The following is a 25779-nucleotide window of genomic DNA, read 5'->3' on the forward strand; positions in this document are numbered from 1 at the left end:
TCTCTAACAACCGTGCCAGAATTGGTGAGTATCGGCCCGTAATTATATAAAGCCCCATATAAAACCGTTCTCCAGATTTGACCTCCGGAGCGTAATTGTATATAGCCCCCATATAAACCGTTCTCCAGATTTGACCTCCGGAGCCTCTTGGAGGAGCAAAATTCATCCGATCCGGTTCAAATTTGGAACGTGGTGGTAGTATATGGCCGCTAACAACTATACAAAAATTGGTCCATATCGGTCTATAGTTATATAGCCGATCCCCAATCACACCAAAATTGGTCCATATCGGTTCATAATCATGGTTGCCACTCGAAGCAAAAATAATCTACCAAAATTTTATTTCTATAGACAATTTTGCCAAAATTTTTTTCTTTAAAAAAATTTTGTTAAAATTTTATTTCTATAGAAAATTTTGTCAAAATTTTATTTCTATAGAAAATTTTGTCAAACTGAATTATATACGTATTTAATCGGTCTTTTTTAATTTAATATATACCACGTATAGACTTACTTACAATTTAGAAGATACCTTGCCATCGGCAAGCGTTACCGCAACTCAAGTAATTCGATTGTGGATGGCAGTGTTTAGAAGAAGTTTCTACGCAATCCATGGTGGAGGGTACATAAACTTCGGCCTGGCCGAACTTACGGCCGTATATACTTGTTATATAGAATTTCTTTGTGTACATTTCATAAGTCCGGTATGGCTTCGGCTGCTTTTTGTATTGGTGAAAAGCGGATGTCGAAAATGTTAATGGTTGAGCCTGAAAAATTACAGACAATTAAATCATCTAAAATAACAAATAAAACAGTTTTGTAGAAAAGAAATTTCATTTTATATGTTGTTAAACAAAAAATGAATAAATTGTAAACTTACTCTACGAAATTAGTTTATGACCCATTAAAAAATTGAAAATTGTAGTCGTTTCTAATATTAAAGATGAATTTCCTACATTTGAAAAAAGAGTTAGAATTTGGATTTTCAACTAAGGAATAATATATTTCTTTATTTCACAATAATGCCAAACACTGACAAATCCAATAAAATGAAATTTGGACGAAGGGCCATTTTTCCTCTCAAAACATTTACTAATCTCTTGTGAGTTACTGCCATGGATGACCAATATTTACATCGGAATTTAGCATTCGAGGTATAAATGAATTGGAGTGTATAACCTACATATGAATCTATCTGATTGAAACCGAAATCAATAAAACTTATTTTAGGTATAAACACATACACACAAAATAAACACGAATACTATATATACATATACACTAAATACAGGCATATTTGAATTAAGTCAACTTAGATAATTAAGAACGAAATCAGACGATAAATCAAGAGAACTTAAAATAAAGCAAGATATAGAAGAGAAAATATATAAATAAATAAAATATATATAGATATATATATATATAAACATAACAAAACGTGCTAGAAAAATAAAACACATCAGATATCAAATATGATAAATGTTCTTGACTGATTTAGCATCAGAGGAAATTGTTTAATTTGATGCAATAAATATTTAATCGAATCTCTGTATATAGATATTGAAAACAAAACTAAAAAAAACACGAAACATGAAATAAACCAAAAAAATAAAATCTACCAATAACTAGGAAAGTATCAATAAAAAATTCGATAATATGCAGTACGCTGGGCAATATTAAGAGACAATTAATGGAGGAGTTTATATTTGCCATTTCCCATGCGTTCGATGATTTTCTAGCTGATAAATTAAAATGGTGTCAAATGTTTAACATAAAGAATATTCGAAGAAAGTGATTAGTCGAAAAACAACGTGAAGCATGGTTAAGCGACATATTCCCTTATGTGGATAAATCGCAATCGCAAGAACGTTGCGATGTCAATTTTATTTTTTATTTTTATAATCGCAAATTATAAAAATTTGGAGAAGTCAATTTTATTGCAAATAAAAACTAAAACGATTTTTTCTATTCTAACTCTTATAAAATTATAAACTATATGAACTACAATATGTTTAGAGTTTAATTATGTATGGCGAAACTATTCACATATGTATTTTGCTTCCTAATATCTAAAAACCTAAGTTGAGTGAGTTAACCTTATTTTCATGAAGCTTCGTTAGTGCAGGCTTACCAAACAAATTCTTGGGCCGTATTACGAATATAGCCAGTCAGAAACCTAACTTCGATTTTTTTCTCAATAAAAACTAACTGGAGGGAAGATATCTGGTATTAACTTTTGGTTAACAGTTAAATCATAACGGAGTTACATGAAAATGACCCTGAATTTTATTGCATTCCGCTTATCGCAAAACATCTTGCATCACCAGGCATCTTGACAAGCAAGTCAGAATCTGGATAAATGATAAGCAATTCCTCGATTTATATTCATGTAAATATATGCAAATAAAGTGTAAACCCTGCCACGCCGGCTCATTGATGTTACTGCATTACATCGAATGTTATATTAGTATCAGACAATTATGTTATTTGTTTTATAGTTAAATACCATAATATTGTTCATTCGTATATTTATACAACATAGTAAATTTAAGTAGGACTTAGTTCTTAAGATGGTGTTGTAATTCAAATCTAATTAAATTGAAACTTGTGTCAATAATTGAATCTGAATGTGTATTCCAAGTACACAGTTTTGGATTCGAAATATCAATTCTCCACAAAGTGTCAATTTTAAAATGCCAATTTTGCTAAACGTGTCAATAGATCCCCACTCCCTCCCCCTCCCATAACGACATGGTCCACCCCATGGTGTTTCTGTTTTTCTTAGTGTCCAGTGGCCTCTGACCGTTGGGCGGGCAGAGGTGGAAATATCAAATCGAAACAAAATATAGTTGTGAAACTAATTACTCTACGTTTAAGAATATTGGTAAAAATAAAAAAACAAAAATATTTAAAAATTATCTGTACGAAAAATATCAAATATTTTATTTTATTGAGGAAAAATTAACATTTTGCGATTTGAAACAAAAGTTTCAATTGTATTAATCTCTAATGTATTTGTATGTGCAAAATTAATAAAACAAATAAAGAAGAAACATTTCTCAGACTTTTCATTGAAATAATTCTCGAAATAGATATTAATGTAAGTATGCATAAGTGTAGTCTGTCAAAACAAACATATTTTGCAGGAAGCAAATATATTTTTGGATACTGCTGAAACATTATGATATTTGTTTTATGTGTGTACCAAATAATCATAAATATGTTAAGACATTTTCTCCTAAAAAACTTGTGTTCTTACTCAAATCCATTGTGATACCACAGAGAGAAGTTCACCACTGTGCAAGGCCGTATTCAGGGGGGGGGATGAGGGGGATCAAACCCCCCCCCCCCGAAATTAATGAATATTTTTATATAAATAAATATATATTTTTAGCTGCATAGAAAAATCTTATCGAAGATGTTGAAGAAAAGCTGGAGGTTTTATTTTGAAAAACGCTTACACACAAAGAAAATTTCATTAAAATTGAGCCAACGAAAATTTTTCATTGATATAACGAAACATTTTCATTAAGACAATGAAAATATTCGTTAATAGTACGAAAATTTTCGTTGATAAACAGAATATTCATTATGGTAACGAAAAATTTCGTTATATTAATGAATTTGTTTCATTGGCTCAATTTTAATGACACATTTCGTTAATATAACGAAACTTTTTCTACCAGTGTGCCTATAAAACTTGCACAAATCATAGAATATTAGTTGAAAAGCTAGTCAAACGACGGTCGAAAAAAAAACAACTTGTTTTTGTTCTCGCACCACAAATTTCATTTTTGGAAAATGCATTTCTGCTTTTTATGTGTGTTTGTTGTTCTTTTTGTGAACATGACTCGCTTTGTTTGGCCATAGCAACAACAACGAAACAGCCAAACACACATGTGTAATTGAAATGGCGCAAAACCTGCAAAAAGAACCTGCCTAATTCAGCGATGGAAGCAATAAAGAGATTTTTCCAAACGTGCATATTCTTTTAAAAATTTTGGTCACTTTGCTAGTTACTCAGGGATGGAAAATACAATTTCAATTTCAACAAAAATTGCACTTGAATATTATTGTCAAGAGACTGAATTTTAAAGAAAATAAAATTTTGACAAAATTTTCTATAGAAATAAAATTTTGCAAAAATTTCCTATAGAAATAAAATTTTTACAAAATTTTCAATTGAAATAAAATTTTGACAAAATTTTCTATAAAAATAAAATTTTGCAAAAATTCTATATAGAAATAAAATGTTGACAACTATTTCTACCGAAATAAAAAATCGATAATATAGAATCGAATTCTTTTTTCGACTAAAACTTTCTTGAAGTTCAATAAAATCCTGTTTTTGACTATGTCTTTTACAAAATCGAGATTTTCTTCCCACATGAACATGTCTGTTTTGCCATATTTGTAAAAGACTATTAGCAAATAAGGTTGATAAAGACTTTCTCAAAATATTAAAATATTTTGTCAAAGCTATTGTACCATAAACCTGATATCGACTCAAAAATGTCTACACAAAAGGTACTAAATCATTCCCGGGGGTACTACGATACTGACCGTGCTGAGAAAGGTTTGAAAAAAGTACTATAGTACTGCATTTTCCATCCCTGCAGTTACTACGTGCTCATCCGAACGTTCATTTTCAACAATGAAGAGATTAAAGACGTATCTTAGAAATTCGACTAGCGAGAGTCGAATAAATGTGCCGACTGAAGAAGTCATTGATTTATTTGCTGCCCAAAAAGTCCGTCGGCTCAATTTAATATTATAACAAGTATATACAGCACTAAGTTCGGCCGGGCCGAATCTTAAATACCCACCACCATGAACCAAATATTAGGGTTTCCTTTGAAATTTCAGGAGGGCTTGAGGACTTGAGGATATTCCCGAAGATAAATTTAAAGATTTCACCTATGAGGACTATATCAGATTCTGGATTTATAAGAACCATTTTTGTTTGAGTTTTAGAGGAATCATTAACATCTCTTGTAAGTGTGCAAGAAAATTATAAAATAAAGTCTTGATTTGAAATCTTAAATCTGTAGAAGTAAAATCTGGAAATTTTACATTGAGTTTCAAGCAATTTTCATGATCAGTGCGCCTTCTACACCCTCAAGAAGTGTAGTCGTACTATATGGAGGCATTACCAAATGGATCGATAAAAACTTAATCCGATACACGTTTTTGTGAACCTAAAATACCAGAATATTTACAATTTCAGGCAAATCAGATAAAAACTACGGTTTCTAGAAACCAAAGGAATTAAATCGGGAGATCGTTCTTATGGGGGCTATACTAAAATATGGACCGATACTCACCGTTTTCGGCACACCTCTTTATGACCCGAAAATACCTCTAGATTTCCAATTTCAGGCAAATAGGATAAAAACTTCGGATTCTAGAAACCCAAGAAGTAAAATCTTGAAATCGGTCTATATGGGGGCTATACCAAAATATGGACCGATACTCACCATTTTCGGCACACCTCTTTATGGTCCTAAAATACCTCTAGATTTCCAATTTCAGACAATTGGATAAAAACTACGGTTTCTATAAGCCCAAGACCCCAAATCGGGAGGTCGTTTTATATGGGGACCATACCAAAACATGGACCGATACTCACAATTTTTGGCACACGTATTTGTGGTCCTACAATACCTCTAGATTTCCAATTTCAGGTAAATTGAATAAAAACTGCGGTTTCTATAATCCCAAGAAGTAATATCGGGAGATCGGTCTATATGGGGGCTATACCAAAATATGGATCGATACTCACAATTTTTGGCACACGTATTTGTGGTCCTACAATACCTCTAGATTTCCAATTTCAGGTAAATTGAATAAAAACTGCGGTTTCTGTAAGCCCAAGAAATAAAATCGGGAGATCGGTCTATGTGGGGGCTATACCAAAACATGGACCGATAATCACCATTTTTGGTACACCTTTTTATGGTCATAAAATAACTCTAGGTTTCAAATTTCAGGCAAATTGGATAAAAACTACGATTTCTATAAGCCCAAGAACCCAAATCGGGAGGTCGGTTTATATGGGGACTATATCAAAACCTGGACCGATAATCCCATCTTCGAACTTGACCTGCCTGCAGACAAAAGACGAGTTTGTGCAAAATTTCAGTACGATTGCTTCATTATTGAAGACTGTAGCGTGACTACAACAGACAGACAGACGGACAGACGGACATCATTATATCGTCTTAGAATTTCTCCCTGATCAAGAATATATATACATTATATAGTCGGAAATCGATATGTTGATGTGTTACAAACGGAATGACAAACTTAAAACCATTCTATGGTGGTGGGTATAAAAATATTGTATACATACCTATGCATAAATAAAATTTTCTACACATGAGATTATATGAATATTTTTTTTTAAGTTGAACCCCCCCCCCGAATTAAAATCCTGGCTACGGCCTTGCCACTGTGGTATCACAATGGACTGAATAGTCTAAGTGAGCCTGATACATCGGGCTGCCACATAACCTAACCTAACCTACTCAAATTAAAAATTATTTTATGCACCCAGAGAAGGAATATGATCAACTCAAACATGTTTCAAGAGCACCCTGTTACTTTTTCAAGGCGAATATGTAACATTTTTTTCGCAAAAATATTCTTTTCTAGTCAAACATGACATGCTTTCCGATATCAGATATGTAATATCCGAAAAAATAACATGATTTCGACAAACATGTTACATGTTTCCCCTGCAAAAGTAACATTATGCTCTTGAAACAGGGTTGAGGTGATCATATTCCTTCTCTGGTTGTGCAAGTTCAATATAAACATTAAAAATGTTCATACATAAAATTATTTTGAAGTGAGTTGTTACTTTTACACTAGTAGAAAAAGTTTCGTTATATTAACGAAATGTGTCATTAAAATTCAGCCAATGAAAAAAATTCGTTAATACAACGAAATTTTTCGTTATTATAACGAGTTTTCTGCCAATCAGCGTAACGTTTCGTTCTATTAACGAATATTTTCATTGTATTAATGAAAATGTTTCGTTATATCAATGAAAAGTTTTCGTTGGATGAATTTTAATGAAATTTTCTTTGTGTGTATTTAAACGCCATTATTTAGCATCATGTTTTCCTTTGTACCGTCTTGACTTGCCTCATGACAAACAAGTAAGGAATGTCTAAAGTCGGGCGGGGCCGACTATATTATACCCTGCACCACTTTGTAGATCCAAAATTTTCGATAGCATATCAAATCCGTCCAATGTGTTGGGTGCTATATATAAAGGTTTATGTTTCCATAAACATATATTTAAATCTGACCCGATCTGGATAAAATTTGTTCGACTTCTACAAAATCTATAGACTTAATATTTAACTCGGCTGGAACACAATGCTGCTAAAAAAATATGGGAAACATTTAAATCTGAACCAATTTTGAGGCAGCTTCGCAAAAGTGTATTTGTGATTTATCGGTCGGTACACTGGTAGAAAAATGTTTCGTACTATTAACGAACGTGCTTCGTTCGTTATTTTTCGTTAATATCACGAAATTTTTTCGTTATAAAACCAAAGTGATCGTTAATACAACGAAATCAATCGTTAAAAGACAATTTTGAGTTTTGGGTTTTCGTTATATTAATGAAACACGTTTCGTTAATATTACGAATATTAACTTTGCAATTTCTTCAAAAATTAGAATAAAAAATGTTTCCAAGATGAAATTATTATTATCATTTGCACATAGAGAGTAACTTTAAGAAACTTTATATAAAACAGTCGTTTTATATATTCCGAAACTGGAATTGAAATTTTCATTTATAAAACGAAAGCGATCGTTAAAAAATAAATTTTAAATTGTTATATTTCGGCATATTAATGAAATATGTTCGTTAATAATACGAATGGGAGTTTGAGTATTTCTGCCTCTCCTTACTCTCTCTCTCTCTCTCCCTAAAACGTCTCTCCATACTCTCTCTAATACGTCTGTAGCGTCCATGTAATTTGTACATGTAAACATGGCAATCAGCGTTGCCAGAGTTGTTTCACCAAAAACCGCTAGATTTGTCCAAAAAACTAGCCAAAAAAAAGCTAAAAAATGTCAAAAAATAGCTAGAAAAAAAGCTAAATTTGTTTGTATCAAAAAACACATTTTTGATTGAAATTTATAAAACTTAAAGGCTTTCTTGCACTTAAAACGCATATTATTTTAATTGTATTCATTCATTATTTCCATTTCTGTGAGACTGTAAGAAAATCTAAGTCACATTAGCTATGTTTGCGTACTAGATACATTTTGATTACTATCACAAATTTTTACTGGAAGTCCTTCGTTTATATTTCCTAGTAAAAACATTTTTCCCAGTAAACTTGCGATTATCAGCTGGTTAATCATCAACAAGTCCAATGTGCGATATATTGCACAATGTCACATAGAACTGCATTAGAAAATATCAATATATTTCGTTTTAACTGAATTAATGATAAATTCGTGAACGTGTACACTTCTTCTAATATTACCCAAGAGAATAAAACACATTCTAACTGTCTTGCAAGTTTATACTGAATAAATCCATTCCATTAATAAATAGCAGATTTGTTTTCCTAATCGTATCACAACGAATTTTTTTATTGAATGTTTCTTTTTTTTTGGTGTTAAAAAAAATAATACCACATTCAAAACTTTATTATTATTATTATTATTAAATTATTTCTATGTTCGATTCCAAAGATTTTGTACACTAATGATTTTGGTATTGATTCCGAGTCAAATTTGAATTTATTCGTTTTTTCAGCTTTTTCTTCATGAGCTATCACATTGCTTTAAAAACGTGCTAACGACAACTTAAAGTTCCAAATTCAGACTCGACTTTAAGTAGAAATTATTCTATGTATACGTTTTTAAAATAAAATGTTGAAAACCCTCTTCTATTATTGAACGCTATTTTGGTTTGTGGTCAAGATACAAAAACTCCACAAATTTAAAGACTATTTCATTAATTTTGAGAATTTTTTAGAATTGACCCTAGCCTCTTTCATGAAAAGATACCCATTTTTAAGTTAAATCACTTAACTATAAGGACAAAACGACTTTATCGCCTTTTGGACAAGGGAAACAGTTTATATAAGAGAAATTCACAAATGCTATTATAACCAAAATTCGCGTTTGTATTTTAAGGACATGAAATCTTTGGCCTCCAACAATATTTTTTCAGTGTACAAAGCAATTCGCATCTACTATTTTAATTTAGAAATATCATAATAACTTTAGAATATTATAATAACATAAAAAGGATAAACGAGTCAAATGCAAATATTCCTAATAATTTACTGACAGTTTATATAAGGAAATTGTATGGTAATAGTAGATTTAATGTTTACGATAACTTTTATGAATACGAGGAAAAAACTTTACAACAAGGTGTATTCGCTGCAAAAATGCCCGCATACTGGCTGGAATAATTATTAATGTTTCAATTGAGCTTTGAAATATGTGGAAAACCTTATTCTGGCAGCAAGGCTTAGGTTAAAGCGATGTTTTATCCATATTTCAATAGGAACATGCCGAGAATAAAAAAGCCAAAAATAGCTAAAAGGGTCATGAAAAAAAGCTAAAAGCTAAATGCATTTTTTCCCCTCTAAACGTCTTCAAAAAAAGCCAAATCTAGCGGGAAAAAAGCTAAATTGGCAACGTTGATGGCAATAAGCATATGTTTGCGTGTGCATCTTGAAAAACAAATGGTAAAAAGATCAACTGAAAACTTGTCTGATGGGCAAACCTTAACAACATTTACGTTCTTTTCGCTGAAGAATGCACAGGCTCATTACAGTTTCGTTGTGAATAATAAACATAGATGGTGGGTGAGTTAAATTGGTGTTTTTTGTATATTCGCAAGAAATTTAGTGTAAATTTTTACAGCCGTATTCATAAAAAGTTAATTGACGTTTATAAACGACTGATAAACTATTTCGTGAAAAATAGCATTCATAAACGATTAATAGCTTACCAAACCTTTAACAAGTCTTTGGTAAATTGTAAAAATTTATTGTTGGATGTACCCTTCTTTAACTCTTTGATAAAATTGCAAAATGCTTTTTTTGGGCAATACCTATTAATTTATCGCTGTTTTATGTTATTTTGTATATCATTATATGCCAATGCGTATAAAATGGGCGATCTTTTCTTATAAAATCCCTATTTTGATGCCATTTTCCAAAATACTAATCCAAATAAGAGAACTGCAGCAATAGACGTACAAAATCCATACCTACCAATATTATGTAAATTTAACGTCATCTTAAACTTCCTTTTGTTACTTTAATGAAAAATGCGTCGAAAATTAGCTCGAGAAATTAAATAGATGAATTCCATTAAATTAGTGATGTGTTTTTAATAACAATAGACTTTATATTCGAATACAATCCGGTTCGATTAATACTAATATTGATACTAACATATTGACTAATTATAAAATGATTGTATATTGTGAGTAATGCATTCTGTATAAATTAATTTAGCCTGGAAAATTATGTTTCGCCACATAGTCATTAAAATTTTGAGACTTTATTTTTATTAAGATAAACCGGTTATAATTCGATCTTCATCACTACGATGAAAATGACAAGATGTAACGACATGTGTTGCCACCTGATCACTAAAAACGCATGATAATTATAATAGTGTTATTAATGATTAATGAATACCTATTTTTATATAAGGCTTATAGAATAAAATAAAAAGAGCGTGATAGCTATCACTGGTTTAGAGTGCACGTTAATGATTTTTTATGTTAATCTTTAGTGAAAATGCCCCGAGGAAGTGAACTTTCAGATGAAGAAGGCGGAACAATTACCGTAATGAACCTTGGTTGCAAAAACACTGGATAAATGGACACGGCGATACGATTATCATTTTTGGTCTTAGAAATAAAAGGCTTTTTTCCCTAAGTGAATTTCACAATATATGATTATTAAATTACTTAATTTATCAATAAATATTATTTAGTACTGTATATAAATCATATTTCAAAGAGCTTAACAAAAAATAATACACTACCAATGTCTACACTCAAATGAAATAATTGATTGGGTTTCATTAATATAATGTTTGTGTTCAATTATACAACGATCGCCTTTCATTCATACAATGAAAAAACTGGATTCATACAATGAATGATTTTCATTCATACAACGTATAAGCTGCATCCATACAATGAATATATTTCATTGATATAACGAATAATATTGGTTAATACAACGAAAAGGCTACGTAATAGCAACGTAATTATTCGTTAATACTACGAAATGTATTCCATAAAGAGTTTCGTAAATATAACGTAAAATTACGTTGTTATAACAAAATTCTACATTGGCTGACTTTTAGTGAAGACTTTCGTTAATACGACGTAGAAATTCTTCGTATTAACGAAACTTTTTCTACCAGTGTAGAAATGTATTAGAAGTATAGGTAAATTGGAGTAATTTTTACAAGTTTTCGACTTAGTAGTGGCGATTTTATAAGGAAAATGTGGATGTTTTGGCCATTTTTCCCACAATCGGAAAACATATATATAGAAGCTATATGTAAATCTGAATAGATTTCAACCAAAAAAGGCAAGCATATCCAGAACCTTAATTCTACTTCCTTTGCAAAGTTTCAAGTAAATCGGGGTGAAACTTTGGTCTCTGTGGTTATATGAGTCTAAATCTGGCGAAAGAGATATATGGGAGCTATAAGTAAATCTGAACGGATTTAAACCAAATTTAGCAAGCATAGTTATATTGTTAATTCTACTTCCTGCGCAAAATTTCACGTAAATCAGAGTACAGCTTTGGCCTCAGTTGTCATATTAGTGCAAATGATATATATGGGAGCTACATCTCAATCTGAACCGACTTTAATAAAATTAAAAACACTTGGCTTCACTACTAATTGTACTCCTAGTGCAAAATTTCAATCATATTTCGCACATTTGACTACAGTGTTATGTTTGTGTACAATTTCAAGCAAATCAGGATAAAACTCTGGCTGCGACCTAGACTTTGATTAGAAAAATGTGTTCACAGACAGACGGACATGGCTAAATCGACTAAGGGACCCACCCTGAGCAGTATTGCCAAAGACACCATATGTCTATCTCGTCTCCTTCTGGGTGTTGCAAACATATGCACTAACTTATAATACCCTGCGATTTTGGGGACAACGTTTAATCAACTAACTTTTCATTGAATGAAAACTAATTAACTTGTAGTTAATTAAAAATAACTAACTTTAAGCTAATTGAAAGTAATGCAGAGTTAAGCTTTTGACTACTTCCTAGGATATCACCATGTTAAAATAGTTAGTTGACTCCACACTGAAAAAAATATTTACGTGATATTAAAGATTACGCAACCTTAATTTTAGGATGCGCAATTTACAAAATATTAAGGACAAATTTCTTTAAAATAAAGAAATTTTAATTAAAATAAAGTTTATAATCTTTGCTTCAAAAATTTTTTTCATTAAATTTAGGATACAAATTTTGGAATATTTCGACCCACCAGTAAAGTCGTATGTCTTTGAACTAAGGCAAATTTTCTTTAAAGTAAAGAAACTCATTTTTGATTTAAAGAAATTGTCTTCAAATTAACTGAAATATTGAATCTTTGGATTTAAGATAAAAACGCTTCAAATATAGTCTAAAACTTATTTTGAGGATTCAGCATCTTTGGTTTAAAGTTTCTTTGGTATTAAGAAAACATTTTTTATTTTGAAGTATACGGTATAATTTGGATTTTTAAACGGGCATTTGTTTGTACGTGAATTTACGACGTTTTTGACGTATGGTAAAATATGTATGTCAAATACCTTACAGTTTACGACAGACCATCTCTGCTTAGCGTACTCTGGATCGAGAACATCGAAATATTTCTCAAATAAATTGTTGATTATTTACAGACCTCTTAAAGCTTTTACACACACAATTATTTTAATAAATTAAATGTTTGCTGCCATGAATTGTCAACATCTCTCCAAAATGTGCTTTTGAGAACCCTGTTATAAACAAAAATTTTCATTAGAGCCTCTTACGAAATTGAACGCTACCGAAAATTTCGTTAGCATAAATGGCAATGCATTTCTTATGGGAAGGAAATTTTTCGCAAGAGCTGCATACCGGCCTTTAAACATTTCAAAGTTTAGAGTTTGATGATACAAGTACATTTATCCACATAAAAAATATGTCTCTCAAGCAGAGTACAATTTGCTCTCATTTATTCTCTCACTGTGTTACGTCGATCAGGGATGAAAACATGGATTTTTAGAAAGTAATAAAATGAACACAAACAAGTAAGTAAAGACTAAAGTCGGGCAGGGTCGACTATATGTTATTATACTCTTCACCACTATGTAGAACAAAATTTGTGTTACCATCTCAACTCTTTCCAATTTGTTGGGAGTTATTATGAATGTTTACATTCCCATATATAAATTTGGATTTGGGGACAATTTTTTATACTTATACAAAATCTCTACACTGAAAAAAAAATATTCCCGGTTCCAATGATTTTGTCTTTACTTTAAAAATTTTGGTATTGATTCCGAGCCACAGAAGCGGAGTATATAAGTAAGGATACTTTTAAGACACAATTCTCTTTTAAATTTGGGTTTTGTGTACTAGCTTCTAGGAAGCAAATTTTAATTTTTCGCTTTTCAGCTTTTTTGTTCATATGCTACCAAAGTCCTTTAAAAACGAGTTAACGACAACATTATTTTCCAAATTAAGACTCGACTTCGAGTACAAATTATGCTATGTTTCATGTAAGAAACGTCTTTAAAATAAAGTGTTGAAAAACATGTCCTATATTTGAACGATTTTTTGCTTTGTTGTCAAGATGCAAAAAGACAACGAATTTAAAGACAATTTCATTAAATTTAAAGAATTTTTATGAATTATTAAAGTCAACTTGACCTTAGCTCAAACGTTATTTCTTTCATTTTATGATAGTCATTTTTAAGTGAACTCGCTTAATTATAAGGACAACGCGACTTCATTGAAAAGTTTATCGACTTTTGGACAAAGAAAAAAACTTTATATCAGAGAAATGCGTCTTCTATGCTAAGCAAAATTTGCATTCGTATTTTAAAGACATGGAATCTTTGACCTCACGACAATATTTTTTTCAGTGTAGAATTGAAATTTAAAACGGTTAACGTCCTGGGATAAAACACAGTGTTAGTAAAAAATATGGGAAATATAAAATTAGAGCAATTTTAATGCAATTGTACAAAATAGCATCTGTGATTTATCAGACGATACATATGTATTCGAGATATAGGAAAATTTGAGTAGTTTTTAAAATTTTTGCTACTTAGCAGTGGCCATTTTAAAAGGATATTGGTTAGTAGATCTCACCAAGATATGTGGTCAATTGTGGGTTGTGATATATTATTTGGCCAAGTTGGGCGATATTTAAAATAAAATAAAAAGATGAAACATGAAACAACTTTTGGCAGGATGCAATGCACATCAATCCGAATAGCCTGTGATTTAAGTTTTACAAATTTCCAATCCAGAAAGGGAAAAACTTTGTTCTACATCTACAACAAACATGATTTTAAGACAAAAAAAATTATATGTTATATGGTTTTTGAGAAATTCCTAAAAAAAATTTTAACTTGTTTCCTGTAAAATTCACTTTTTAGATTTAGTGTACTTTGGAATGGAGACATCGATTTGAAACAAATATTAATGATGTTTTAAAGCTATTAGCAGGTTTACAATTTGTGTGCATTATGTTTCTCTACACTCTATACACAAACCTTTTTGTACCCTAAACCACATAGAGGTCTAGGGACAATAACTTTGATCTGCCAAAAAATGTGCCTACCGGAAATATTGATTTTAAACCCCCGGCCCGTCCGTCCGTCTGCCCATGTATTTGTTGTTCACAAGATTACGGTCGCAATTATTAACCGATGTTGATGAAATTTGGTATAGGATGATTTTAGGGCACAAGGACGAACGCTATTATCCCATATATATGTATCGCCTAATTTCGATAAATGGGGCCTGAATGCGTTCATGTACTAACCGATCGGTGTCAAATTTGCCACAATGTAATCTAATTGACAATTGAAGTGTGCCAAATTTAATCGAAATCGGTTCAAATTTAGATATACCTCCCATATATAATATGTATCGACCAATTTTTCCAAATTTGACCATATGTCACTTATTTATAAACCGATCTTACTCAAATGTAGCACAAGGTAACCTTCTGTTGTATCGACTAAACCTGGAAAATTTCATCTATATCGGTTAAGATTTAGATATAGCTCCCATATATATTCTAGCTCGATTCTCCCAAATTTGGCCATAAGACTCTTATTTATTAACTTTTTTTGTTTTTGTTTCTTAAACTTAAAAACATTGTTTAAGTTACTATACTACAACTAGTCAATTATATTGAGACTAATTAGTAGTTGTTTTCTGATAAAATAATTATTCTAAGTCCTAAGCATTAAGGCGCAGATTGCTGGTGGAAACGAAATTTTCTGATCAGAAGGTTTGTAATTACGAAGCCTCCTCGATGTTAATTGTTGCAGTAGTGTAGGAACCTCTGCATTTTTGTGACAGATCAGTCTTTTTTCGTGAGCTTCTGCTATTATCTGGATTTCTTCCCTTACAGTTTTTATGTTCACATCTCTATGTAACAGGTTGGCTGATAAGTCCCCGGTCTAACAAAGAAAAACACATTTTTTTGTCAAAATTCGTTTTTATTATTCAACATAGTTCCCTTCAAGAGCGATACAACGATTATAACGACCTTCCAATTTTGTGATACCATTTTGGTAGTACTCCCTCGGTCTCAAAATAGGCCTCAGTTTCGGCGATCACCTCTTCATTGCAGCCAAATTTTTTCCCTGCGAGCATCCTTTTGAGGTCTGAGAACAAGAAAAAGTCGCTGGGGGCCAGATCTGGCGAATACGGTGGGTGGGGAAGCAATTCGAAGCCCAATTCATGAATTTTTGCCATCGTTCTCAATGACTTGTGGCACGGTGCGTTGTCTTGGTGGAACAACACTTTTTTCTTCTTCATGTGGGGCCGTTTTGCCGCGATTTCGACCTTCAAACGCTCCAATAACGCCATATAATAGTCACTGTTGATGGTTTTTCCCTTCTCAAGATAATCGATAAAAATTATTCCATGCGCATCCCAAAAAACAGAGGCAATTACTTTGCACCGGACTTTTGAGTCTTTCCACGCTTCGGTTCACCGGTCGCTGTCCACTCAGCCGACTGTCGATTGGACTCAGGAGTGTAGTGATGGAGCCATGTTTCATCCATTGTCACATATCGACGGAAAAACTCGGGTGTTTTACGAGTTAACAGCTGCAAACACCGCTCAGAATCATCAACACGTTGTTGTTTTTGGTCAAATATGAGTTCGCGCGGCACCCATTTTGCACAGAGCTTCCTCATATCCAAATATTGATGAATGATATGGCCAACACGTTCCTTTGATATCTTTAAGGCCTCTGCTATCTCGATCAACTCATTTTACGGTCATTCAAAATCATTTTGTGGATTTTTTTGATGTTTTCTCATTGAAGGTTGGTACTATATAAAATAATATGCATTTAATACTAGCGACGGCATCTATGTGTCAGACCGGAGACTTATCAGCCAACCTGTTACAAACGGAATGACAAAGTTAATATACCGCCTATGGTGGAGGGTATAAAAAAGTCAATTAAATCTTGACTCTTAGTTATATCGGTGGGCCAGTATGTTGGAGAACCAGTGAAATATATATGACAACCCATTTGATTTACCGCTCTAAGAAGCTCTCTACCTTTAGTTGTAGTTAATCTAGATCCCCATTTGACATGTTTCGCATTAAAATCTCCTCCAACTATTAGTTTATGTTTATAAGATTATGTGCGTGAAGATAAATTGTAAATTGTAAATAGCTAAGACACAACCCAGACAGATTTAGCCGCGCACCGAATGGGTTAATTGAGTTATGCTACACTAAGAGAAAAAGTTTCGTTATATTAACGAAATGTGTCGTTAAAAGTCAGCCAATGAAACAAATTCGTTAATATAATGAATTTTTTCGTTAAAATAATGAATTTTCTGCCAATCAACGTAAAATTTCGTACTATTAACGAATATGTTCATTGTATTAATGAAAAGATTTCGTTATATCAATGAAAATTTTTCGTTGGCTGACTTTTAATGAAATTTTCTTTGTGTGTAAGGCGACCAAAAAATTGTTATATATATTTTGACTACTCTGGACCAATAATAAATTAACTAAGCGACAAATTTGATGCCATAATAAAGGCCTAGGAGCGCACTTTCAGAAAATAAGGTAACATAGATCAAAAACACAAGAACGATTGAGATATTGTAGAAATAAAACCGCACTAATGGATCCTTAATTTTTATAAATTCAGGCCACTGTGCAAAACTGCCCAGGATATTTTGGTATCAGGAGAATGGTCTTAACGTGTACTTTTTGGCTATATGGTCGCTATATTCGAAATCAATCCAGAAAATTGTGTTTTATCCAAGCGAATAGGAAATTAGGAGCTATGATAGAAATATAAAGAAAACTGACCCACTGTGCAATCCTGCCCAGGATAGTTTGGTATCAGGAGAAAGGGCGTGACATGTACTTTATGGCTAAAAGGTTTCTATATCCAATACCAATCCAGAAATTTGTGTTTTGTCCAATTTTATGCAAAAAATGCAAACTACGTCGGAAATATAAGGAAAAATGTCCCACTGTGCAAAACTGCCCAGGATATTTTGGTATCAGGAGAAAGGGCGTGACGTGTACTTTATGGCTAAAAAGTTTCTATATTTAATACAAATCCAGAAAATTGTGTTTTATCCAATTTAATAGAAAAATACTAATTTGGATCTCATATGCATGTGTTCGTTTTATTTAAAAAGTATTTTTGGGATTCCCCGTATAGCATGCGTGATTCAAATTGTCATTTAATACCCACAATGGCAACACTGCTATTCCATCGATTATCTAGTCTCTTCTTTCACTCCCTCATTTTTCATTTCATATGCATACCAAAATATCCTGGGCAGGATTGCACATTGGGGCATTTTTCCTTATATTAATCCATCCAAGTTAGTATTTTTCCATTAAATTGGATAAAACACAATTTTCTGGATTGCTTTCGAATATAAAAATCTCATAGTCATAAAGTACACGTCCCTTTCTCCCGATACCAAAATATCCTGGGCAGGATTGCACAGTGGAGCATTTTTCCTTATATTAATCCATCCAAGTTAGTATTATTCCATTAAACTGGGTAAAAAACAATTTTCTGGATTGCTTTCGAATATAGCGACCATATAGCCAGAAGCCACAGTGGCCTGAATTTATAAAAATTAAGGATCCATTAGTACGGTTTTATTTCTACAATATCTCAATCGTCATTGTGTTTTTGATCTATGTGACCTTATTTTCTGAAAGTGCGCTCCTAGGCCTTTATTATGGCATCAAATTTGTCGCTTAGTTAATTTATTTTTGGTCCAAAGTAGTCAAAATATATATAACAATTTTTTGGTCGCCTTAGCATAACTCAATTAACCCATTCGGTTCGCGGCTAAATCTGTCTGGTTTGTGAATTAGCTATTTACAATTTACAATTTATCTTCACGCACATTATAATATTGTAGTAGGCGCATATCGATGTCTACATTCCAAAGTGCGCTAAGTCTAAAAAGAGAATTTTACAGGAAACAAGTTTCGTTTTTTGAAATTTCTCAAAACCCGTATAAAATAGAAATTTCCTTATTTTCGGTCTCAAAATCATATTTTTTATAATTTTTTTAGTATGTATGAACTCAAAATAGTGATAATAGTACATGGCTAAAAATAACTTAGACCACTTTAGATCGAACAAAGCTTTTTGTCCTTTTTGGATTGGACATTTTTTAAAACTTTAGACACAGGCTAAGTACAATATTAACCATAACTTTTGATAGAAATGTCCAACAAATTCGAACTTTTGACAGGATGCAATTCACGCCAACCCGAATAAAAAAAAGCGAACTCCATCAAAACATGCTAAGTCGACTTAGCGTACTCTGGAATGAGGGCATCGCCATAATCCCAATGCTTTGTATTATGCCTTGGCGGACTGTAGACAGACATGACTGTTAAATATTGTTTGTTTACAATTACCGTGATTGCAGTGGCTTGGAATTGTTCGCCCTGAATTTTTTCCTCTTCCCAGTGAACGATATTGTTTCTTACGATTATTGCACTCCCTCCTCTAGCTTTGTTGCTTGGGTGAATTGTGTGATATACACAATACTTTTCAAAAGACAAATATGATTCATTCGTGAAATGAGTCTCACTTATATGGCATAGCCCCCATATAAAGCTATCCCCAGATTTGACTTCCGGAACCTCTTGGGGGAGTCAAATATATCCGATTCGGGTAACATTTGTACGTTGTGTTAGTATATGGTCTCTAACAACCATTGAAACATTTATCCTTATCGGTCCATAATTATATATAGCCCCCATATAAACCGATCCCCAGATTTGAACTCCGGAGCCTCTTGGTCTTTGGTACATTGTGCTGCTAACAACCATGCTAAAATTGGTCAATATCAGCCTTTAGTTATATATAGCCCCCATATGAACCTACCCGCAATCACATAAAAAGTGGTACATATCGGTTCATAATTGTTTATAACTTCACATGGGTTCGTAATTATTTGTAGACTTCCCTACATACCATATACCGGTCACTAACTGAATTATATACGAATTTAATCTGTTTTTTGTTTTTCTAATATATACCAGGTTTGGGCTAACTTACAATTTAGAAGACGATGTAAGGAAGTTTTAAGATATCTTCCCATCGCACTATGGGCTAAATCCTTATTTTAGCGGCAAAAAATACTTCCCACCAAGTTAGATTCACAAACTTTGGTGAGTAGATTTGTAGTTATAAAAAACGGGCCACGCCCCCTTTTAAAAGTAATGGCCATAAATACCTCAAAAAACGGTTTAATTTGTTTATGCAGCCTTCAGCAAAGTTGTAGCTCTTGACTAGGCAAACAAAAATGGTGAATATATTAAGTCGGTAAAATTTCATCTTCATGCTCAAAACCCCAAAAATGTCGAAAAAATAACAATTCACCGATTTTTTCGGTTTTCTCACTACAGCTCATGAACTATTGAAAATTTTTCCACACACTCAAGGTAAGAAATGTAGACTATATAATTATGAACAACTTTCTAGTAGACACAAAGTTCATACGACTACTCCTTAACAACATTTTTTTTGCCATTTTAGTTGTATTTATTTTGTAATCTTAAAACGTTTAGTGACTTTCCGAGCAAATTTATGTTTTTTTCCTTTTTTTTTAATAATGATATGTGTAGATTCTTGTAAACAACAAATAAATGGATAGCTGATAGTTCAGAGATGCATATGAAGTATATTGTGAACTCTTTAATCCTTACGAGAGGTACCTACTCAATCTTTTTGAGATAAATATACTAATATTTTGTATATTGTGGCAGACATCGGGGACCATTCACATTTTGTAAAAAATATTTCACTATTTTTAATGCAATGCATATTTCACTATTTTTAATGCAATGACTTTTGAGTACCATTTTCAAATTCCGAGGAGAAAGCAGTTAAGATTGGCTGTAAATATTTTAAAAACCAATACTTACATACTAACAGTAAGAGATGCTAAAATGTCCTTGCGAGAGAATTCTCTTCTCCCTCAAGATTTCAAAATTTTTAAGCCTGGGTGTTTCTGAAAAAATATCATTCATTGGCAGTCAAGTTCAGACAGTTTTGCCATGACATAAAACTGAAGATTTCTATAAACAATCACATGTAAAAATTTCCCATTACACTTCAAAACATTTTTAGTTTTACTCCACGAAAAACGATACAACTCTTCAAAATTTCTCAAAAAAGTACACACAAAAAACCATCAAAATAACTACGAAATACAAACATTTAGCAAATTCTATTTGTACATAGTAAAACTACTCTCCTTGAGTATTAGAACTCATACTTACATATTTTTTTTATAAAAATATTTAACTAAAAAACATTTTTTAATTTTACGAAAATTGCGCTGCTTTACTCTTGTTACCATATTAAAAGTTTTGTCAACATTAAAGGCTGTGCATAAACAGGGTTGCCAACAGTAACAATTTATTTCGATTTTCTACTATCAATATGTTCGTTAGTAAACCCCATCTAGAGAATATTAAAAATTTTAAATTGAAAATTTTGAAATATCCCAAGTAATCCGATTGTGGATGACAGTATTTAGTAGAAGTTTCTATGTAATCCAGGGTGGAAGGTACATAGAATTCGGTCTGGCCGAACTTACGTCCGTATACACTTGTTTATTATTTATTTTATGAATTTAAATGAATTTTACTACTCTTATATCAATGGATTCTACTTAGACTTAATGTATTATAAATCACAGTGTACTTTTCTATATTTTGAATTGTTTGAATTATGAATTTGAATTATTTTGAATTACTTTTAGTAAAAGTTTACTAAATATTCGATAAAAATCTATTGTGAATATTTCCTAATCACTGTCCCTCCAATTTTCAAACGGTGAGCATCATAACACATATATCTCCTCTTATTTCTTTCCTATCTCGTTTTTCAATAAATATTGTACCTTACAATTTAAAAGTAAAACTCCCCTTTGTTATTGTTTATTATCCCTCCGTTTGGTTTTACTTCCGCACAATATCGATGATTACACAGGGAAACAGTGATTTTGTTTTTAAGGTTATTTGGGACGCTGAATCCAAATCTGCTCTATCAGCTCGATTTTTCGAGATATACCGTTATATTCATAATTAAGGCACTTCCGCCACATATATTGGAATAACGTGAAAGCGGTTCAACTTATTAAATAAAAAAAATTAAGAAAATCCCTTACAATATTCTCTTTTAGCTGTCTTTCCAAGTAGTTTTAGAGATATCGTTCAAGTTTTGCAAAAAAAAAATGAATTTCTTGACAAAAAACAATTTTTTTGATGTTTAAAAAAAACCAAAAAAATCAAAATGGTACAAAAATCACAGTTTTATTTGAACATAACGGTATATCTCGAAAAGTCGAGCTTAAAAAAAAACCAAGAGCAGATTTGGATTCAGCGACCCCTAATTATTAATAATTTGATACAAATTTCAAATCAACACGAAAAAAGTTCAATTTTGTTCCCCTGTGTTATTTCTCATTGCTCTGATAAATAATCAAATAAACCGCACCCATATTCTACCGGGGTATTTCATAACAACAGCAACGCTTTTTGTTCTCCATTTCCCTATGTTGGAATCCCCCCACAGCTCTTCAGGTTCATATCGGTCCATTATTATTTATAGCCCCAATGTAAACCGATACCCAGATTTGACCTCCGAAGCAATCAGTTTTTGAAAGCATTTGTGGGTAAATTTTGGATTTTGAGTTTTTCTGGATGCTAAAATTGATAGCTTCATTAGGCCAAGATTTGAATTTGTCTTTTAACGGTCAAATTCTTGTCAATGCTGAGCGGATCCATTACGATGATATTCTGCGGCTCACCAAATGGGGGGATTCTTTTCCACTAACGGCTGTACATTTAAATTTAGATTGTACCATTTACTAAAGGAAACTTAAATGATAAATTCAAAACGAGAAACTTGTTGATGATGTTGCTCACAGTTTATATATTTAAATGTTGAATAAATTACATCGTTTCATGAAGATTAGACGACATTTCCCCTTGGCGGCCCAATCCATATGATATCTTTTAAGTCGTACTTGGTATTCTCTTTGTCACTTTTAGAAAACATTTCTAGAATTAACACATTTTAGCCGTGTATGTGGGTTTATGTGATGTATGCAAAATGTGTTATGATATGTGTTGATTCACTATTTGGAACAAAATAAAATAAATTTTGCAAAATAAAGTGAAAATTAACAAATTTTACAAAATATTATTAGATACAAATTACAAAAAAAGTTACAAAACATGAAGTTGATTAGGTGTACACGAGTGATATTTAGATGCTAAATTTTCGGCTTTCTTTGTGTTTTCTATAGTTAACTTTGTTAGTTTGTGTGGCAACGCCGCTACTGAAACTGTTGGCATCGCCCGTTCTCTGCATCAAAAGTTCACCACACGGAGCTTTCAACTAACCTAATACGAGCTTTGCCTCATGGTAAGCAAGTTACAACAGATGGCTCTAGCACGCGATTGTCCCTCCAGTTTTAATTGAGAATTTTTTGCTTTATAAAAACAAGAAATAGTGCGTTCTTCGACCAGAGAATGAAGCCGCCGAGTCGCGCCGCCGATTTCAGTCGCCGCCGACGATTTTTGACCAGTCGACGCCGCCGCCGAATATATCGACTCATCTCGACTCAAATTTAGCCGCCAATTAATCAAAAATATCGATTTAAATCAGAAAAATGTATTACTAATTGTCGTATTTTATTCCAAAATTTTGAACCTTCCACCCACAATCAATCTATTTCACACTGCTATAATAACTTTGCAAAAAAATTTGCTCAGAAAATTTGAAGTCAATGTAAATTTGATTGTAAGATTGGTTGTACAACTAATCTCATTACCATTCGAATAACTTCAAATTGATTTTATAATGGATAATTGTCCACCGCCGAATGGACACATCTATATCGGCTTAGCCGTCAAGCCGCCGCCGCCGGAGACAAAAATTTAGTGTCAGCCGCCGCCGACAAAAATGGGTCGGCTTCATTCTCTGTCTTCGACTATGTGTACTCCAAAATTAGGTTTAAAATCGCGAAATAGTTTACGAAAAAAAAATAATCTTACAGTATCCGCCTAATAATTCACTTATGGTTCACACAATGTTTCGATGTCTTCTGACTCGATTTGAGATTTGGAACGACAAGCTTCTACCGCATTTCACTGACGGATCTAAAGGGGACCTTATACGGTCGGATAAACCCTGCGACACAACACGTTGCGGCGACAAATCCGATAGTGTAATGTCAGGCACAAATCATTATGTGTAAGAGGATGTTCGACAAACATTATTAAAAACAAATTTATTTTTACATTAAAAACTGGCATTGCACCAATTCTGGTTGAAAATATAAGATATATATAAACCTAAAACAGAATTATGGCAAAAACGTAGGGAAATTCCACTTCCATTCAATGGAAACCCAGGCGAGAAGTATTTTGGAATTAATCAATTAATTTGTAATATATTAAATGCGGATTACTTCAGCCTTAATTGTATTGCCACATATGCCCGGATTTTTATTGTTTTCTTCCATTTTATTAGTAAAAAATGGCTTCAACCATAACTTCTCGTACATCTTCATAGTTTATGTTTATGCTTCTCCTTATTTTTTCATGTTGCGCAGTGTAAAGGCCAGGAATGGACTTCATAAGCAAAAGTCACAACGGATACTGATAGAGGACATCAATACCTACAATTTGGTGTACCACATGTATCTGGGAAACGCCGAGTGTATAACAAAATTTTCCAGAAAATGTTGGACGCACTGGTGGTCAGGGCAGTATTTCCAGCGCTGAGGCCAGGAATGGACATCGTACACAAAAGTCACAATGGATATTGATAGAGGGTATTACTCCTACAATATGGTGTTCCACATGTATCTGGGAAACGCCGAGTGTAGAACAAAATTTTCCAGAAACTGTTGGACGCACTGGTGGTCAGGACAGTATTTCCAGCGCTGAGGCCAGGAATGGACTTCCTACATAAAAGTGACAACGGAACTTGGTAGAGGACATCAATACCTACAATCAGGTATACCACATGTATCTGGGAAACGCCGAGTGTAGAACAAAATTTTCCAGAAACTGTTGGACTCATTGGTGGTCAGGACAGTATTTCCAGTGGAGCAGTGGAATATTGAACATAAGCCAGACAGTTGTTAACTATTTCTCAGTTCCTTTTACCGATTCAAGAAGGGCCATGCACAAATTCCTGGCTCGGTCTTCTGAAAGTGGGCTGTATGCGATTTTATCGAAGCTCGGAAAATGTAAAATGAAAGAAAAATAAAAGGAACAAAGGCAGGTTTCAGATTCAAAGTATGTTACAGGGCTTCATTCAAGGATCGCTGCTGCTTACCAGTTTGAAGTGTTATATTGAAGTGAAGTAATTAAATTATGGTAACTTACGAGCAAATAATACAATGAGATAGAGTATAATTCAGTTGGAGTGAGACAAAAACTCAATTCTCTTTATAACACACGGATGTATTTCTGATTGCCTCTGTTTTGTTTTGAGTTTAATTGTCTCGTACGACATCACTTGCCCACAATCGTGTGGGAAATTAATTGTACACAACCGGCACGACACGAATTGTTTAAATTAAATCGATTAATTGTCGCGATCGCTTTAATTTTGCGTTACAAAAATATTTTCGTTTTTGTTATACACTTAATATTAAAACTTAAAGCATCGTAGTGAACACTAATACTGAAAGACTTAATAAAAACATAACACAATAATCGTGTTGACCCGTTCTGTCAAACATCGATCGATAGCGATTATCAATACTGCAATAACTGCCATCGATTTAAGTGTTACCTATAACAACAGGGTGACACATATATTTTGAACTTGTGATATTTTTTTTCGCAACTTTTCAAAGTTGATCAACGAGTGATTCTAACATGAGCTGCTTGAACCCGAATTGTAAAATTGATAAAATTAATGAACCTAGAATTTCGTGCTGGCTCTGTTTGGACGAGTACCATTCGAA

At 32.6% G+C, this 25779-nt stretch overlaps 1 long non-coding RNA gene across 1 annotated transcript; it reads right to left on the reverse strand.

Moving 5' to 3' along the window:
- Positions 1–520: 520 nt before the first annotated feature.
- LOC142225703 (uncharacterized) lies at positions 521–25592 on the reverse strand. The gene is made up of 2 exons (XR_012719370.1): positions 25193–25592; positions 521–767 (listed from the first exon to the last, which is right to left on the reverse strand). It is a non-coding gene; the product is annotated as an uncharacterized LOC142225703 (long non-coding RNA).
- Positions 25593–25779: the final 187 nt, after the last annotated feature.

Source organism: Haematobia irritans, chromosome 2 (genome assembly GCF_050003625.1).
Source record: "Haematobia irritans isolate KBUSLIRL chromosome 2, ASM5000362v1, whole genome shotgun sequence".
Taxonomy (NCBI): Eukaryota; Metazoa; Arthropoda; class Insecta; order Diptera; family Muscidae; genus Haematobia; species Haematobia irritans.